This window comes from Spermophilus citellus, assembly GCF_964194105.1.
Source record: "Spermophilus citellus genome assembly, chromosome: 5".
In the NCBI taxonomy this organism is placed as follows: Eukaryota; Metazoa; Chordata; class Mammalia; order Rodentia; family Sciuridae; genus Spermophilus; species Spermophilus citellus.
Genome location: NC_138186.1, coordinates 31,238,007 through 31,258,470, shown reverse-complemented (window position 1 = coordinate 31,258,470; position 20,464 = coordinate 31,238,007).

Here is a 20,464-nt window from a genome sequence, read left to right as displayed (position 1 = left end):
TCGCCAGTCACTGCTTAGGGCTACATCAAGAGGAAACAAAACATAGAGATAGAACGTGAAACTACTTTATTGCGTCAAGTTTCAAGAAGCTAGCACAAACCGTGTTGGATTTAGAGTTCCAAATACATCTATCAATATAGGAGAAAACAGAGTGAAACCTAAAAATTCAAACTGTTACTGGAAACGAACGCTTCAACATAGAAGAATGAAATTTGGGGAACCAAGTCAGCTTAGTGTACTGATCATTACCCGAAAGTATCATCCAGTTTGGGTGAAAAAATATTTGCTGAGATTTCTGGAGATTCGTAATTTTTGGACGCTTGGCAACCCCTTTATATGGAAGTGCTTCTCGCCAGTCACTGCTTAGGGCTACATCAAGAGGAAACAAAACATAGAGATAGAACGTGAAACTACATTATTGTGTCAAGTTTCAAGAAGCTAGCACAAACCGTGTTGTATTTAGAGTTCCAAATACATCTATCAATATAGGAGAAAACAGAGTGAAACCTAAAAATTCAAACTGTTACTGGAAACGAACGCTTCAACATAGAAGAACGAAGTTTCGGGAACCAAGTCGCCTTAGTGTACTGATCATTTCCTGAAACTATCATCATATTTGGGTGAAAAAATATTTGCTGAGATTTCTGGAGATTCGTAATTTTTGGATGCTTGGCAACCACTTTCCATGAAAGTGTTTCTCGCCAGTCACTGCTTAGGGCTACATCAAGAGGAAACAAAACATAGAGATAGAACGTGAAACTACATTATTGTGTCAAGTTTCAAGAAGCTAGCACAAACCGTGTTGGATTTAGAGTTCCAAATACATCTATCAATATAGGAGAAAACAGAGTGAAACCTAAAAATTCAAACTGTTACTGGAAACGAACGCTTCAACATAGAAGAATGAAATTTGGGGAACCAAGTCAGCTTAGTGTACTGATCATTACCCGAAAGTATCATCCAGTTTGGGTGAAAAAATATTTGCTGAGATTTCTGGAGATTCGTAATTTTTGGACGCTTGGCAACCCCTTTATATGGAAGTGCTTCTCGCCAGTCACTGCTTAGGGCTACATCAAGAGGAAACAAAACATAGAGATAGAACGTGAAACTACATTATTGTGTCAAGTTTCAAGAAGCTAGCACAAACCGTGTTGTATTTAGAGTTCCAAATACATCTATCAATATAGGAGAAAACAGAGTGAAACCTAAAAATTCAAACTGTTACTGGAAACGAACGCTTCAACATAGAAGAACGAAGTTTCGGGAACCAAGTCGCCTTAGTGTACTGATCATTACCTGAAACTATCATCATATTTGGGTGAAAAAATATTTGCTGAGATTTCTGGAGATTCGTAATTTTTGGATGCTTGGCAACCCCTTTCCATGAAAGTGTTTCTCGCCAGTCACTGCTTAGGGCTACATCAAGAGGAAACAAAACATAGAGATAGAACGTGAAACTACTTTATTGTGTCAAGTTTCAAGAAGCTAGCACAAACCGTGTTGGATTTAGAGTTCCAAATACATCTATCAATATAGGAGAAAACAGAGTGAAACCTAAAAATTCAAACTGTTACTGGAAAAGAACGCTTCAACATAGAAGAACGAAATTTGGTGAACCAAGTGGGCTTAGTGTTCTGATCATTACCTGAAAGGATCATCCAGTTTGTGTGAAAAAATATTTGCTTAGATTTCTGGAGATTCGTAATTTTTGGACGCTTGGCAACCCGTTTCCATGAAAGTGTTTCTCGCCAGTCACTGCTAAGGGCTACATCAAGAGGAAACAAAACATAGAGACAGAACGTGAAACTACTTTATTGCGTCAAGTTTCAAGAAGCTAGCACAAACCGTGTTGGATTTAGAGTTCCAAATACATCTATCAATATAGGAGAAAATAGAGTGAAACCTAAAAATTCAAACTGTTACTGAAAATGAACGCTTCAACATAGAAGGACGAAGTTGCGGGAACCAAGTCGCCTTAGTGTACTGATCATTACCTGAAAGTATCATCCAGTTTGGGTGAAAAAATATTTGCTGAGATTTCTGGAGATTCGTAATTTTTGGACGCTTGGCAACCCCTTTATATGGAAGTGTTTCTCGCCAGTCACTGCTTAGGGCTACATCAAGAGGAAACAAAACATGGAGAGAGAACGTGAAACTACATTATTCTGTCAAGTTTCAAGAAGCTAGCACAAACCGTGTTGGATTTAGAGTTCCAAATACATCTATCAATATAGGAGAAAACAGAGTGAAACCTAAAAATTCAAACTGTTACTGGAAACGAACGCTTCAACATAGAAGAATGAAATTTGGGGAACCAAGTCAGCTTAGTGTACTGATCATTACCTGAAAGTATCATCCAGTTTGGGTGAAAAAATATTTGCTGGAATTTCTGGAGATTCGTAATTTTTGGACGCTTGGCAACCCGTTTCCATGAAAGTGTTTCTCCCAGTCACTGCTAAGGCCTACATCAAGAGGAAACAAAACATAGAGACATAACGTGAAACTACTTTATTGTGTCAAGTTTCAAGAAGCTAGCACAAACCGTGTTGGATTTAGAGTTCCAAATACATCTATCAATATAGGAGAAAACAGAATGAAACCTAAAAATTCAAACTGTTACTGGAAATGAACGCTTCAACATAGAAGAACGAAATTTGGTGAACCAAGTGGGCTTAGTGTTCTGATCATTACCTGAAAGTTTCATCCAGTTTGGGTGAAAAAATATTTGCTGAGATTTCTGGAGATTCGTAATTTTTGGACGCTTGGCAACCCCTTTATATGGAAGTGTTTCTCGCCAGTCACTGCTTAGGGCTACATCAAGAGGAAACAAAACATAGAGATAGAACGTGAAACTACATTATTGTGTCAAGTTTCAAGAAGCTAGCACAAACCGTGTTGGATTTAGAGTTCCAAATACATCTATCAATATAGGAGAAAACAGAGTGAAACCTAAAAATTCAAACTGTTACTGGAAATGAACGCTTCAACATACAAGGACGAAGTTGCGGGAACCAAGTCGCCTTAGTGTACTGATCATTACCTGAAAGTATCATCCAGTTTGGGTGAAAAAATATTTGCTGAGATTTCTGGAGATTCGTAATTTTTGGACGCTTGGCAACCCGTTTCCATGAAAGTGTTTCTCCCAGTCACTGCTAAGGGCTACATCAAGAGGAAACAAAACATAGAGACAGAACGTGAAACTACTTTATTGTGTCAAGTTTCAAGAAGCTAGCACAAACCGTGTTGGATTTAGAGTTCCAAATACATCTATCAATATAGGAGAAAACAGAATGAAACCTAAAAATTCAAACTGTTACTGGAAATGAACGCTTCAACATAGAAGATCGAAGTTTCGGGAACCAAGTCGCCTTAGTGTACTGATCATTACCTGAAACTATCATCAAGTTTGGGTGAAAAAATATTTGCTGAGATTTCTGGAGATTCGTAATTTTTGGATGCTTGGCAACCCCTTTCCATGAAAGTGTTTCTCGCCAGTCACTGCTTAGGGCTACATCAAGAGGAAACAAAGCATAGAGATAGAACGTGAAACTACTTTATTGTGTCAAGTTTCAAGAAGCTAGCACAAACCGTGTTGGATTTAGAGTTCCAAATACATCTATCAATATAGGAGAAAACAGAGTGAAACCTAAAAATTCAAACTGTTACTGGAAACGAACGCTTCAACATAGAAGAATGAAATTTGAGGAATCAAGTCAGCTTAGAGTACTGATCATTACCTGAAAGTATCATCCAGTTTGGGTGAAAAAATATTTGCTGAGATTTCTGGAGATTCGTAATTTTTGGACGCTTGGCAACCCCTTTATATGGAAGTGTTTCTCGCCAGTCACTGCTAAGGGCTACATCAAGAGGAAACAAAACATAGAGACAGAACGTGAAACTACTTTATTGCGTCAAGTTTCAAGAAGCTAGCACAAACCGTGTTGGATTTAGAGTTCCAAATACATCTATCAATAGAGGAGAAAACGGAATGAAACCTAAAAATTCAAACTGTTACTGGAAATGAACGCTTCAACATAGAAGAATGAAATTTGGGGAACCAAGTCAGCTTAGTGTACTGATCATTACCTGAAAGTATCATCCAGTTTGGGTGAAAAAATATTTGCTGAGATTTCTGGAGATTCGTAATTTTTGGACGCTTGGCAACCCCTTTATATGGAAGTGTTTCTCGCCAGTCACTGCTTAGGGCTACATCAAGAGGAAACAAAACATAGAGATAGAACGTGAAACTACATTATTGTGTCAAGTTTCAAGAAGCTAGCACAAACCGTGTTGGATTTAGAGTTCCAAATACATCTATCAATATAGGAGAAAACAGAGTGAAACCTAAAAATTCAAACTGTTACTGGAAACGAACGCTTCAACATAGAAGAATGAAATTTGGGGAACCAAGTCAGCTTAGTGTGCTGATCATTATGTGAAAGTATCATCCAGTTTGGGTGAAAAAATATTTGCTGAGATTTCTGGAGATTCGTAATTTTTGGACGCTTGGCAACCCCTTTATATGGAAGTGTTTCTCGCCAGTCACTGCTTAGGGCTACATCAAGAGGAAACAAAACATAGAGATAGAACGTGAAACTACATTATTGTGTCAAGTTTCAAGAAGCTAGCACAAACCGTGTTGGATTTAGAGTTCCAAATACATCTATCAATATAGGAGAAAACAGAGTGAAACCTAAAAATTCAAACTGTTACTGGAAACGAACGCTTCAACATAGAAGAATGAAATTTGGGGAACCAAGTCAGCTTAGTGTGCTGATCATTATGTGAAAGTATCATCCAGTTTGGGTGAAAAAATATTTGCTGAGATTTCTGGAGATTCGTAATTTTTGGATGCTTGGCAACCCCTTTCCATGAAAGTGTTTCTCGCCAGTCACTGCTTAGGGCTACATCAAGAGGAAACAAAACATAGAGATAGAACCTGAAACTACTTTATTGTGTCAAGTTTCAAGAAGTTAGCACAAACCGTGTTGTATTTAGAGTTCCAAATACATCTATCAATATAGGAGAAAACAGAGTGAAACCTAAAAATTCAAACTGTTACTGGAAAAGAACGCTTCAACATAGAAGAACGAAATTTGGTGAACCAAGTGGGCTTAGTGTTCTGATCATTACCTGAAAGTTTCATCCAGTTTGGGTGAAAAAATATTTGCTGAGATTTCTGGAGATTCGTAATTTTTGGACGCTTGGCAACCCGTTTCCATGAAAGTGTTTCTCGCCAGTCACTGCTAAGGGCTACATCAAGAGGAAACAAAACATAGAGAGAGAACGTGAAATTACATTATTCTGTCAAGTTTCAAGAAGCTAGCACAAACCGTGTTGGATTTAGAGTTCCAAATACATCTATCAATATAGGAGAAAACGGAATGAAACCTAAAAATTCAAACTGTTACTGGATCGAACGCTTCAACATAGAAGAATGAAATTTGGGGAACCTAGTCAGCTTAGTGTACTGATCATTACCTGAAAGTATCATCCAGTTTGGGTGAAAAAATATTTGCTGAGATTTCTGGAGATTCGTAATTTTTGGACGCTTGGCAACCCCTTTATATGGAAGTGTTTCTCGCCAGTCACTGCTTAGGGCTACATCAAGAGGAAACAAAACATAGAGATAGAACGTGAAACTACTTTATTGCGTCAAGTTTCAAGAAGCTAGCACAAACCGTGTTGGATTTAGAGTTCCAAATACATCTATCAATATAGGAGAAAACAGAGTGAAACCTAAAAATTCAAACTGTTACTGGAAACGAACGCTTCAACATAGAAGAATGAAATTTGGGGAACCAAGTCAGCTTAGTGTACTGATCATTACCCGAAAGTATCATCCAGTTTGGGTGAAAAAATATTTGCTGAGATTTCTGGAGATTCGTAATTTTTGGACGCTTGGCAACCCCTTTATATGGAAGTGCTTCTCGCCAGTCACTGCTTAGGGCTACATCAAGAGGAAACAAAACATAGAGATAGAACGTGAAACTACATTATTGTGTCAAGTTTCAAGAAGCTAGCACAAACCGTGTTGTATTTAGAGTTCCAAATACATCTATCAATATAGGAGAAAACAGAGTGAAACCTAAAAATTCAAACTGTTACTGGAAACGAACGCTTCAACATAGAAGAACGAAGTTTCGGGAACCAAGTCGCCTTAGTGTACTGATCATTTCCTGAAACTATCATCATATTTGGGTGAAAAAATATTTGCTGAGATTTCTGGAGATTCGTAATTTTTGGATGCTTGGCAACCACTTTCCATGAAAGTGTTTCTCGCCAGTCACTGCTTAGGGCTACATCAAGAGGAAACAAAACATAGAGATAGAACGTGAAACTACATTATTGTGTCAAGTTTCAAGAAGCTAGCACAAACCGTGTTGGATTTAGAGTTCCAAATACATCTATCAATATAGGAGAAAACAGAGTGAAACCTAAAAATTCAAACTGTTACTGGAAACGAACGCTTCAACATAGAAGAATGAAATTTGGGGAACCAAGTCAGCTTAGTGTACTGATCATTACCCGAAAGTATCATCCAGTTTGGGTGAAAAAATATTTGCTGAGATTTCTGGAGATTCGTAATTTTTGGACGCTTGGCAACCCCTTTATATGGAAGTGCTTCTCGCCAGTCACTGCTTAGGGCTACATCAAGAGGAAACAAAACATAGAGATAGAACGTGAAACTACATTATTGTGTCAAGTTTCAAGAAGCTAGCACAAACCGTGTTGTATTTAGAGTTCCAAATACATCTATCAATATAGGAGAAAACAGAGTGAAACCTAAAAATTCAAACTGTTACTGGAAACGAACGCTTCAACATAGAAGAACGAAGTTTCGGGAACCAAGTCGCCTTAGTGTACTGATCATTACCTGAAACTATCATCATATTTGGGTGAAAAAATATTTGCTGAGATTTCTGGAGATTCGTAATTTTTGGATGCTTGGCAACCCCTTTCCATGAAAGTGTTTCTCGCCAGTCACTGCTTAGGGCTACATCAAGAGGAAACAAAACATAGAGATAGAACGTGAAACTACTTTATTGTGTCAAGTTTCAAGAAGCTAGCACAAACCGTGTTGGATTTAGAGTTCCAAATACATCTATCAATATAGGAGAAAACAGAGTGAAACCTAAAAATTCAAACTGTTACTGGAAAAGAACGCTTCAACATAGAAGAACGAAATTTGGTGAACCAAGTGGGCTTAGTGTTCTGATCATTACCTGAAAGGATCATCCAGTTTGTGTGAAAAAATATTTGCTTAGATTTCTGGAGATTCGTAATTTTTGGACGCTTGGCAACCCGTTTCCATGAAAGTGTTTCTCGCCAGTCACTGCTAAGGGCTACATCAAGAGGAAACAAAACATAGAGACAGAACGTGAAACTACTTTATTGCGTCAAGTTTCAAGAAGCTAGCACAAACCGTGTTGGATTTAGAGTTCCAAATACATCTATCAATATAGGAGAAAATAGAGTGAAACCTAAAAATTCAAACTGTTACTGAAAATGAACGCTTCAACATAGAAGGACGAAGTTGCGGGAACCAAGTCGCCTTAGTGTACTGATCATTACCTGAAAGTATCATCCAGTTTGGGTGAAAAAATATTTGCTGAGATTTCTGGAGATTCGTAATTTTTGGACGCTTGGCAACCCCTTTATATGGAAGTGTTTCTCGCCAGTCACTGCTTAGGGCTACATCAAGAGGAAACAAAACATGGAGAGAGAACGTGAAACTACATTATTCTGTCAAGTTTCAAGAAGCTAGCACAAACCGTGTTGGATTTAGAGTTCCAAATACATCTATCAATATAGGAGAAAACAGAGTGAAACCTAAAAATTCAAACTGTTACTGGAAACGAACGCTTCAACATAGAAGAATGAAATTTGGGGAACCAAGTCAGCTTAGTGTACTGATCATTACCTGAAAGTATCATCCAGTTTGGGTGAAAAAATATTTGCTGGAATTTCTGGAGATTCGTAATTTTTGGACGCTTGGCAACCCGTTTCCATGAAAGTGTTTCTCCCAGTCACTGCTAAGGCCTACATCAAGAGGAAACAAAACATAGAGACATAACGTGAAACTACTTTATTGTGTCAAGTTTCAAGAAGCTAGCACAAACCGTGTTGGATTTAGAGTTCCAAATACATCTATCAATATAGGAGAAAACAGAATGAAACCTAAAAATTCAAACTGTTACTGGAAATGAACGCTTCAACATAGAAGAACGAAATTTGGTGAACCAAGTGGGCTTAGTGTTCTGATCATTACCTGAAAGTTTCATCCAGTTTGGGTGAAAAAATATTTGCTGAGATTTCTGGAGATTCGTAATTTTTGGACGCTTGGCAACCCCTTTATATGGAAGTGTTTCTCGCCAGTCACTGCTTAGGGCTACATCAAGAGGAAACAAAACATAGAGATAGAACGTGAAACTACATTATTGTGTCAAGTTTCAAGAAGCTAGCACAAACCGTGTTGGATTTAGAGTTCCAAATACATCTATCAATATAGGAGAAAACAGAGTGAAACCTAAAAATTCAAACTGTTACTGGAAATGAACGCTTCAACATACAAGGACGAAGTTGCGGGAACCAAGTCGCCTTAGTGTACTGATCATTACCTGAAAGTATCATCCAGTTTGGGTGAAAAAATATTTGCTGAGATTTCTGGAGATTCGTAATTTTTGGACGCTTGGCAACCCGTTTCCATGAAAGTGTTTCTCCCAGTCACTGCTAAGGGCTACATCAAGAGGAAACAAAACATAGAGACAGAACGTGAAACTACTTTATTGTGTCAAGTTTCAAGAAGCTAGCACAAACCGTGTTGGATTTAGAGTTCCAAATACATCTATCAATATAGGAGAAAACAGAATGAAACCTAAAAATTCAAACTGTTACTGGAAATGAACGCTTCAACATAGAAGATCGAAGTTTCGGGAACCAAGTCGCCTTAGTGTACTGATCATTACCTGAAACTATCATCAAGTTTGGGTGAAAAAATATTTGCTGAGATTTCTGGAGATTCGTAATTTTTGGATGCTTGGCAACCCCTTTCCATGAAAGTGTTTCTCGCCAGTCACTGCTTAGGGCTACATCAAGAGGAAACAAAGCATAGAGATAGAACGTGAAACTACTTTATTGTGTCAAGTTTCAAGAAGCTAGCACAAACCGTGTTGGATTTAGAGTTCCAAATACATCTATCAATATAGGAGAAAACAGAGTGAAACCTAAAAATTCAAACTGTTACTGGAAACGAACGCTTCAACATAGAAGAATGAAATTTGAGGAATCAAGTCAGCTTAGAGTACTGATCATTACCTGAAAGTATCATCCAGTTTGGGTGAAAAAATATTTGCTGAGATTTCTGGAGATTCGTAATTTTTGGACGCTTGGCAACCCCTTTATATGGAAGTGTTTCTCGCCAGTCACTGCTAAGGGCTACATCAAGAGGAAACAAAACATAGAGACAGAACGTGAAACTACTTTATTGCGTCAAGTTTCAAGAAGCTAGCACAAACCGTGTTGGATTTAGAGTTCCAAATACATCTATCAATAGAGGAGAAAACGGAATGAAACCTAAAAATTCAAACTGTTACTGGAAATGAACGCTTCAACATAGAAGAATGAAATTTGGGGAACCAAGTCAGCTTAGTGTACTGATCATTACCTGAAAGTATCATCCAGTTTGGGTGAAAAAATATTTGCTGAGATTTCTGGAGATTCGTAATTTTTGGACGCTTGGCAACCCCTTTATATGGAAGTGTTTCTCGCCAGTCACTGCTTAGGGCTACATCAAGAGGAAACAAAACATAGAGATAGAACGTGAAACTACATTATTGTGTCAAGTTTCAAGAAGCTAGCACAAACCGTGTTGGATTTAGAGTTCCAAATACATCTATCAATATAGGAGAAAACAGAGTGAAACCTAAAAATTCAAACTGTTACTGGAAACGAACGCTTCAACATAGAAGAATGAAATTTGGGGAACCAAGTCAGCTTAGTGTGCTGATCATTATGTGAAAGTATCATCCAGTTTGGGTGAAAAAATATTTGCTGAGATTTCTGGAGATTCGTAATTTTTGGACGCTTGGCAACCCCTTTATATGGAAGTGTTTCTCGCCAGTCACTGCTTAGGGCTACATCAAGAGGAAACAAAACATAGAGATAGAACGTGAAACTACATTATTGTGTCAAGTTTCAAGAAGCTAGCACAAACCGTGTTGGATTTAGAGTTCCAAATACATCTATCAATATAGGAGAAAACAGAGTGAAACCTAAAAATTCAAACTGTTACTGGAAACGAACGCTTCAACATAGAAGAATGAAATTTGGGGAACCAAGTCAGCTTAGTGTGCTGATCATTATGTGAAAGTATCATCCAGTTTGGGTGAAAAAATATTTGCTGAGATTTCTGGAGATTCGTAATTTTTGGATGCTTGGCAACCCCTTTCCATGAAAGTGTTTCTCGCCAGTCACTGCTTAGGGCTACATCAAGAGGAAACAAAACATAGAGATAGAACCTGAAACTACTTTATTGTGTCAAGTTTCAAGAAGTTAGCACAAACCGTGTTGTATTTAGAGTTCCAAATACATCTATCAATATAGGAGAAAACAGAGTGAAACCTAAAAATTCAAACTGTTACTGGAAAAGAACGCTTCAACATAGAAGAACGAAATTTGGTGAACCAAGTGGGCTTAGTGTTCTGATCATTACCTGAAAGTTTCATCCAGTTTGGGTGAAAAAATATTTGCTGAGATTTCTGGAGATTCGTAATTTTGGACGCTTGGCAACCCGTTTCCATGAAAGTGTTTCTCGCCAGTCACTGCTAAGGGCTACATCAAGAGGAAACAAAACATAGAGACAGAACATGAAACTACTTTATTGCGTCAAGTTTCAAGAAGCTAGCACAAACCGTGTTGGATTTAGAGTTCCAAATACATCTATCAATATAGGAGAAAATAGAGTGAAACCTAAAAATTTAAACTGTTACTGAAAATGAACGCTTCAACATAGAAGGACGAAGTTGCGGGAACCAAGTCGCCTTAGTGTACTGATCATTACCTGAAAGTATCATCCAGTTTGGGTGAAAAAATATTTGCTGAGATTTCTGGAGATTCGTAATTTTTGGACGCTTGGCAACCCCTTTATATGGAAGTGTTTCTCGCCAGTCACTGCTTAGGGCTACATCAAGAGGAAACAAAACATAGAGATAGAACGTGAAACTACATTATTGTGTCAAGTTTCAAGAAGCTAGCACAAACCGTGTTGGATTTAGAGTTCCAAATACATCTAAATATAGGAGAAAACAGAGTGAAACCTAAAAATTCAAACTGTTACTGGAAACGAACGCTTCAACATAGAAGAATGAAATTTGGGGAACCAAGTCAGCTTAGTGTGCTGATCATTATGTGAAAGTATCATCCAGTTTGGGTGAAAAAATATTTGCTGAGATTTCTGGAGATTCGTAATTTTTGGATGCTTGGCAACCCCTTTCCATGAAAGTGTTTCTCGCCAGTCACTGCTTAGGGCTACATCAAGAGGAAACAAAACATAGAGATAGAACCTGAAACTACTTTATTGTGTCAAGTTTCAAGAAGTTAGCACAAACCGTGTTGTATTTAGAGTTCCAAATACATCTATCAATATAGGAGAAAACAGAGTGAAACCGAAAAATTCAAACTGTTACTGGAAACGAACGCTTCAACATAGAAGAACGAAATTTGGTGAACCAAGTGGGCTTAGTGTACTGATCATTACCTGAAAGGATCATCAAGTTTGGGTGAAAAAATATTTGCTGAGATTTCTGGAGATTCGTAATTTTTGGACGCTTGGCAACCCCTTTATATGGAAGTGTTTCTCGCCAGTCACTGCTTAGGGCTACATCAAGAGGAAACAAAACATAGAGATAGAACGTGAAACTACATTATTGTGTCAAGTTTCAAGAAGCTAGCACAAACCGTGTTGGATTTAGAGTTCCAAATACATCTATCAATATAGGAGAAAACAGAGTGAAACCTAAAAATTCAAACTGTTACTGGAAACGAACGCTTCAACATAGAAGAACGAAATTTGGGGAACCAAGTAGGCTTAGTGTTCTGATCATTACCTGAAAGTTTCATCCAGTTTGGGTGAAAAAATATTTGCTGAGATTTCTGGAGATTCGTAATTTTGGACGCTTGGCAACCCGTTTCCATGAAAGTGTTTCTCGCCAGTCACTGCTAAGGGCTACATCAAGAGGAAACAAAACATAGAGACAGAACGTGAAACTACTTTATTGCGTCAAGTTTCAAGAAGCTAGCACAAACCGTGTTGGATTTAGAGTTCCAAATACATCTATCAATATAGGAGAAAATAGAGTGAAACCTAAAAATTCAAACTGTTACTGAAAATGAACGCTTCAACATAGAAGGACGAAGTTGCGGGAACCCAGTCGCCTTAGTGTACTGATCATTACCTGAAAGTATCATCCAGTTTGGGTGAAAAAATATTTGCTGAGATTTCTGGAGATTCGTAATTTTTGGACGCTTGGCAACCCCTTTATATGGAAGTGTTTCTCGCCAGTCACTGCTTAGGGCTACATCAAGAGGAAACAAAACATAGAGAGTGAACGTGAAACTACATTATTCTGTCAAGTTTCAAGAAGCTAGCACAAACCGTGTTGGATTTAGAGTTCCAAATACATCTATCAATATAGGAGAAAACAGAGTGAAACCTAAAAATTCAAACTGTTACTGGAAACGAACGCTTCAACATAGAAGAATGAAATTTGGGGAACCAAGTCAGCTTAGTGTACTGATCATTACCTGAAAGTATCATCCAGTTTGGGTGAAAAAATATTTGCTGAGATTTCTGGAGATTCCTGATTTTTGGACGCTTGGCAACCCGTTTCCATGAAAGTGTTTCTCCCAGTCACTGCTAAGGGCTACATCAAGAGGAAACAAAACATAGAGACAGAACGTGAAACTACTTTATTGTGTCAAGTTTCAAGAAGCTAGCACAAACCGTGTTGGATTTAGAGTTCCAAATACATCTATCAATATAGGAGAAAACAGAGTGAAACCTAAAAATTCAAACTGTTACTGGAAACGAACGCTTCAACATAGAAGAACGAAATTTGGTGAACCAAGTGGGCTTAGTGTTCTGATCATTACCTGAAAGTTTCATCCAGTTTGGGTGAAAAAAATATTTGCTGAGATTTCTGGAGATTCGTAATTTTTGGATGCTTGGCAACCCGTTTCCATGAAAGTGTTTCTCGCCAGTCACTGCTAAGGGCTACATCAAGAGGAAACAAAACATAGAGAAAGAACATGAAACTACTTTATTGCGTCAAGTTTCAAGAAGCTAGCACAAACCGTGTTGGATTTAGAGTTCCAAATACATCTATCAATATAGGAGAAAATAGAGTGAAACCTAAAAATTCAAACTGTTACTGAAAATGAACGCTTCAACATAGAAGGACGAAGTTGCGGGAACCAAGTCGCCTTAGTGTACTGATCATTACCTGAAAGTATCATCCAGTTTGGGTGAAAAAATATTTGCTGAGATTTCTGGAGATTCGTAATTTTTGGACGCTTGGTAACCCGTTTCAATGAAAGTGTTTCTTCCAGTCACTGCTAAGGGCTACATCAAGAGGAAACAAACATAGAGACAGAACGTGAAACTACTTTATTGTGTCAAGTTTCAAGAAGCTAGCACAAACCGTGTTGGATTTAGAGTTCCAAATACATCTATCAATATAGGAGAAAACAGAATGAAACCTAAAAATTCAAACTGTTACTGGAAATGAACGCTTCAACATAGAAGGACGAAGTTGCGGGAACCAAGTCGCCTTAGTGTACTGATCATTACCTGAAAGTATCATCCAGTTTGTGTGAAAAAATATTTGCTGAGATTTCTGGAGATTCATAATTTTTGGACGCTTGGCAACCCCTTTATATGGAAGTGTTTCTCGCCAGTCAGTGCTTAGGTCTACATCAAGAGGAAACAAAACATAGAGATAGAACGTGAAACTACATTATTGTGTCAAGTTTCAAGAAGCTAGCACAAACCGTGTTGTATTTAGAGTTCCAAATACATCTATCAATATAGGAGAAAACAGAGTGAAACCGAAAAATTCAAACTGTTACTGGAAACGAACGCTTCAACATAGAAGAACGAAATTTGGTGAACCAAGTGGGCTTAGTGTACTGATCATTACCTGAAAGGATCATCAAGTTTGGGTGAAAAAATATTTGCTGAGATTTCTGGAGATTCGTAATTTTTGGACGCTTGGCAACCCCTTTATATGGAAGTGTTTCTCGCCAGTCACTGCTTAGGGCTACATCAAGAGGAAACAAAACATAGAGATAGAACGTGAAACTACATTATTGTGTCAAGTTTCAAGAAGCTAGCACAAACCGTGTTGGATTTAGAGTTCCAAATACATCTATCAATATAGGAGAAAACAGAGTGAAACCTAAAAATTCAAACTGTTACTGGAAACGAACGCTTCAACATAGAAGAATGAAATTTGGGGAACCAAGTCAGCTTAGTGTACTGATCATTACCTGAAAGTATCATCCAGTTTGGGTGAAAAAATATTTGCTGAGATTTCTGGAGATTCGTAATTTTTGGATGCTTGGCAACCCCTTCCCATGAAATTGTTTCTCGCCAGTCACTGCTTAGGGCTACATCAAGAGGAAACAAAACATAGAGATAGAACCTGAAACTACTTTATTGTGTCAAGTTTCAAGAAGTTAGCACAAACCGTGTTGTATTTAGAGTTCCAAATACATCTATCAATATAGGAGAAAACAGAGTGAAACCTAAAAATTCAAACTGTTACTGGAAACGAACGCTTCAACATAGAAGAACGAAATTTGGTGAACCAAGTGGGCTTAGTGTTCTGATCATTACCTGAAAGTTTCATCCAGTTTGGGTGAAAAAATATTTGCTGAGATTTCTGGAGATTCGTAATTTTGGACGCTTGGCAACCCGTTTCCATGAAAGTGTTTCTCGCCAGTCACTGCTAAGGGCTACATCAAGAGGAAACAAAACATAGAGACAGAACGTGAAAGTACTTTATTGCGTCAAGTTTCAAGAAGCTAGCACAAACCGTGTTGGATTTAGAGTTCCAAATACATCTATCAATATAGGAGAAAATAGAGTGAAACCTAAAAATTCAAACTGTTACTGAAAATGAAAGCTTCAACATAGAAGGACGAAGTTGCGGGAACCAAGTCGCCTTAGTGTTCTGATCATTACCTGAAAGTATCATCCAGTTTGGGTGAAAAAATATTTGCTGAGATTTCTGGAGATTCGTAATTTTTGGACGCTTGGCAACCCGTTTCCATGAAAGTGTTTCTCGCCAGTCACTGCTAAGGGCTACATCAAGAGGAAACAAAACATAGAGACAGAACGTGAAACTACTTTATTGCGTCAAGTTTCAAGAAGCTAGCACAAACCGTGTTGGATTTAGAGTTCCAAATACATCTATCACTATAGGAGAAAATAGAGTGAAACATAAAAATTCAAACTGTTACTGAAAATGAACGCTTCAACATAGAAGGACGAAGTTGCGGGAACCAAGTCGCCTTAGTGTACTGATCATTACCTGAAAGTATCATCCAGTTTGGGTGAAAAAATATTTGCTGAGATTTCTTGAGATTCGTAATTTTTGGACGCTTGGCAACCCCTTTATATGGAAGTGTTTCTCGCCAGTCACTGCTTAGGGCTACATCAAGAGGAAACAAAACATAGAGAGAGAACGTGAAACTACATTATTCTGTCAAGTTTCAAGAAGCTAGCACAAACCGTGTTGGATTTAGAGTTCCAAATACATCTATCAATATAGGAGAAAACAGAGTGAAACCTAAAATTCAAACTGTTACTGGAAATGAATGCTTCAACATAGAAGAACGAAATTTGGTGAACCAAGTGGGCTTAGTGTTCTGATCATTACCTGAAAGTATCATCCAGTTTGGGTGAAAAAATATTTGCTGAGATTTCTGGAGATTCGTAATATTTGGACGCTTGGCAACCCGTTTCCATGAAAGTGTTTCTCGCCAGTCACTGCTAAGGGCTACATCAAGAGGAAACAAAACATAGAGACAGAACGTGAAACTACTTTATTGCGTCAAGTTTCAAGAAGCTAGCACAAACCGTGTTGGATTTAGAGTTCCAAATACATCTATCAATATAGGAGAAAATAGAGTGAAACCTAAAAATTCAAACTGTTACTGAAAATGAACGCTTCAACATAGAAGGACGAAGTTGCGGGAACCAAGTCGCCTTAGTGTACTGATCATTACCTGAAAGTATCATCCAGTTTGGGTGAAAAAATATTTGCTGAGATTTCTGGAGATTCGTAATTTTTGGACGCTTGGCAACCCCTTTATATGGAAGTGTTTCTCGCCAGTCAGTGCTTAGGTCTACATCAAGAGGAAACAAAACATAGAGATAGAACGTGAAACTACATTATTGTGTCAAGTTTCAAGAAGCTAGCACAAACCGTGTTGTATTTAGAGTTCCAAATACATCTATCAATATAGGAGAAAACAGAGTGAAACCGAAAAATTCAAACTGTTACTGGAAACGAACGCTTCAACATAGAAGAACGAAATTTGGTGAACCAAGTGGGCTTAGTGTACTGATCATTACCTGAAAGGATCATCAAGTTTGGGTGAAAAAATATTTGCTGAGATTTCTGGAGATTCGTAATTTTGGACGCTTGGCAACCCCTTTATATGGAAGTGTTTCTCGCCAGTCACTGCTTAGGGCTACATCAAGAGGAAACAAAACATTGAGATAGAACGTGAAACTACATTATTGTGTCAAGTTTCAAGAAGCTAGCACAAACCGCGTTGGATTTAGAGTTCCAAATACATCTATCAATATAGGAGAAAACAGAGTGAAACCTAAAAATTCAAACTGTTACTGGAAACAAACGCTTCAACATAGAAGAATGAAATTTGGGGAACCAAGTCAGCTTAGTGTACTGATCATTACCTGAAAGTATCATCCAGTTTGGGTGAAAAAATATTTGCTGAGATTTCTGGAGATTCGTAATTTTTGGACGCTTGGCAACCCCTTTATATGGAAGTGTTTCTCGCCAGTCACTGCTTAGGGCTACATCAAGAGGAAACAAAACATAGAGATAGAACGTGAAACTACATTATTGTGTCAAGTTTCAAGAAGCTAGCACAAACCGTGTTGGATTTAGAGTTCCAAATACATCTATCAATATAGGAGAAAACAGAGTGAAACCTAAAAATTCAAACTGTTACTGGAAACGAACGCTTCAACATAGAAGAACGAAATTTGGGGAACCAAGTGGGCTTAGTGTTCTGATCATTACCTGAAAGTTTCATCCAGTTTGGGTGAAAAAATATTTGCTGAGATTTCTGGAGATTCGTAATTTTGGACGCTTGGCAACCCGTTTCCATGAAAGTGTTTCTCGCCAGTCACTGCTAAGGGCTACATCAAGAGGAAACAAAACATAGAGACAGAACGTGAAACTACTTTATTGCGTCAAGTTTCAAGAAGCTAGCACAAACCGTGTTGGATTTAGAGTTCCAAATACATCTATCAATATAGGAGAAAATAGAGTGAAACCTAAAAATTCAAACTGTTACTGAAAATGAACGCTGCAACATAGAAGGACGAAGTTGCGGGAACCCAGTCGCCTTAGTGTACTGATCATTACCTGAAAGTATCATCCAGTTTGGGTGAAAAAATATTTGCTGAGATTTCTGGAGATTCGTAATTTTTGGACGCTTGGCAACCCCTTTATATGGAAGTGTTTCTCGCCAGTCACTGCTTAGGGCTACATCAAGAGGAAACAAAACATAGAGAGTGAACGTGAAACTACATTATTCTGTCAAGTTTCAAGAAGCTAGCACAAACCGTGTTGGATTTAGAGTTCCAAATACATCTATCAATATAGGAGAAAACAGAGTGAAACCTAAAAATTCAAACTGTTACTGGAAACGAACGCTTCAACATAGAAGAATGAAATTTGGGGAACCAAGTCAGCTTAGTGTACTGATCATTACCTGAAAGTATCATCCAGTTTGGGTGAAAAAATATTTGCTGAGATTTCTGGAGATTCTTGATTTTTGGACGCTTGGCAACCCGTTTCCATGAAAGTGTTTCTCCCAGTCACTGCTAAGGGCTACATCAAGAGGAAACAAAACATAGAGACAGAACGTGAAACTACTTTATTGTGTCAAGTTTCAAGAAGCTAGCACAAACCGTGTTGGATTTAGAGTTCCAAATACATCTATCAATATAGGAGAAAACAGAGTGAAACCTAAAAATTCAAACTGTTACTGGAAACGAACGCTTCAACATAGAAGAACGAAATTTGGTGAACCAAGTGGGCTTAGTGTTCTGATCATTACCTGAAAGTTTCATCCAGTTTGGGTGAAAAAAATATTTGCTGAGATTTCTGGAGTTTCGTAATTTTTGGATGCTTGGCAACCCGTTTCCATGAAAGTGTTTCTCGCCAGTCACTGCTAAGGGCTACATCAAGAGGAAACAAAACATAGAGAAAGAACATGAAACTACTTTATTGCGTCAAGTTTCAAGAAGCTAGCACAAACCGTGTTGGATTTAGAGTTCCAAATACATCTATCAATATAGGAGAAAATAGAGTGAAACCTAAAAATTCAAACTGTTACTGAAAATGAACGCTTCAACATAGAAGGACGAAGTTGCGGGAACCAAGTCGCCTTAGTGTACTGATCATTACCTGAAAGTATCATCCAGTTTGGGTGAAAAAATATTTGCTGAGATTTCTGGAGATTCGTAATTTTTGGACGCTTGGTAACCCGTTTCAATGAAAGTGTTTCTTCCAGTCACTGCTAAGGGCTACATCAAGAGGAAACAAACATAGAGACAGAACGTGAAACTACTTTATTGTGTCAAGTTTCAAGAAGCTAGCACAAACCGTGTTGGATTTAGAGTTCCAAATACATCTATCAATATAGGAGAAAACAGAATGAAACCTAAAAATTCAAACTGTTACTGGAAATGAACGCTTCAACATAGAAGGACGAAGTTGCGGGAACCAAGTCGCCTTAGTGTACTGATCATTACCTGAAAGTATCATCCAGTTTGTGTGAAAAAATATTTGCTGAGATTTCTGGAGATTCATAATTTTTGGACGCTTGGCAACCCCTTTATATGGAAGTGTTTCTCGCCAGTCAGTGCTTAGGTCTACATCAAGGGGAAACAAAACATAGAGATAGAACGTGAAACTACATTATTGTGTCAAGTTTCAAGAAGCTAGCACAAACCGTGTTGTATTTAGAGTTCCAAATACATGTATCAATATAGGAGAAAACAGAGTGAAACCGAAAAATTCAAACTGTTACTGGAAACGAACGCTTCAACATACAAGAACGAAATTTGGTGAACCAAGTGGGCTTAGTGTACTGATCATTACCTGAAAGGATCATCAAGTTTGGGTGAAAAAATATTTGCTGAGATTTCTGGAGATTCGTAATTTTTGGACGCTTGGCAACCCCTTTATATGGAAGTGTTTCTCGCCAGTCACTGCTTAGGGCTACATCAAGAGGAAACAAAACATAGAGATAGAACGTGAAACTACATTATTGTGTCAAGTTACAAGAAGCTAGCACAAACCGTGTTGGATTTAGAGTTCCAAATACATCTATCAATATAGGAGAAAACAGAGTGAAACCTAAAAATTCAAACTGTTACTGGAAACGAACGCTTCAACATAGAAGAATGAAATTTGGGGAACCAAGTCAGCTTAGTGTACTGATCATTACCTGAAAGTATCATCCAGTTTGGGTGAAAAAATATTTGCTGAGATTTCTGGAGATTCGTAATTTTTGGATGCTTGGCAACCCCTTCCCATGAAATTGTTTCTCGCCAGTCACTGCTTAGGGCTACATCAAGAGGAAACAAAACATAGAGATAGAACCTGAAACTACTTTATTGTGTCAAGTTTCAAGAAGTTAGCACAAACCGTGTTGTATTTAGAATTCCAAATACATCTATCAATATAGGAGAAAACAGAGTGAAACCTAAAAATTCAAACTGTTACTGGAAATGAACGCTTCAACATAGAAGAACGAAATTTGGTGAACCAAGTTGGCTTAGTGTTCTGATCATTACCTGAAAGTTTCATCCAGTTTGGGTGAAAAAATATTTGCTGAGATTTCTGGAGATTCGTAATTTTGGACGCTTGGCAACCCGTTTCCATGAAAGTGTTTCTCGCCTGTCACTGCTAAGGGCTACATCAAGAGGAAACAAAACATAGAGACAGAACGTGAAACTACTTTATTGCGTCAAGTTTCAAGAAGCTAGCACAAACCGTGTTGGATTTAGAGTTCCAAATACATCTATCAATATAGGAGAAAATAGAGTGAAACCTAAAAATTCAAACTGTTACTGAAAATGAAAGCTTCAACATAGACGGACGAAGTTGCGGGAACCAAGTCGCCTTAGTGTTCT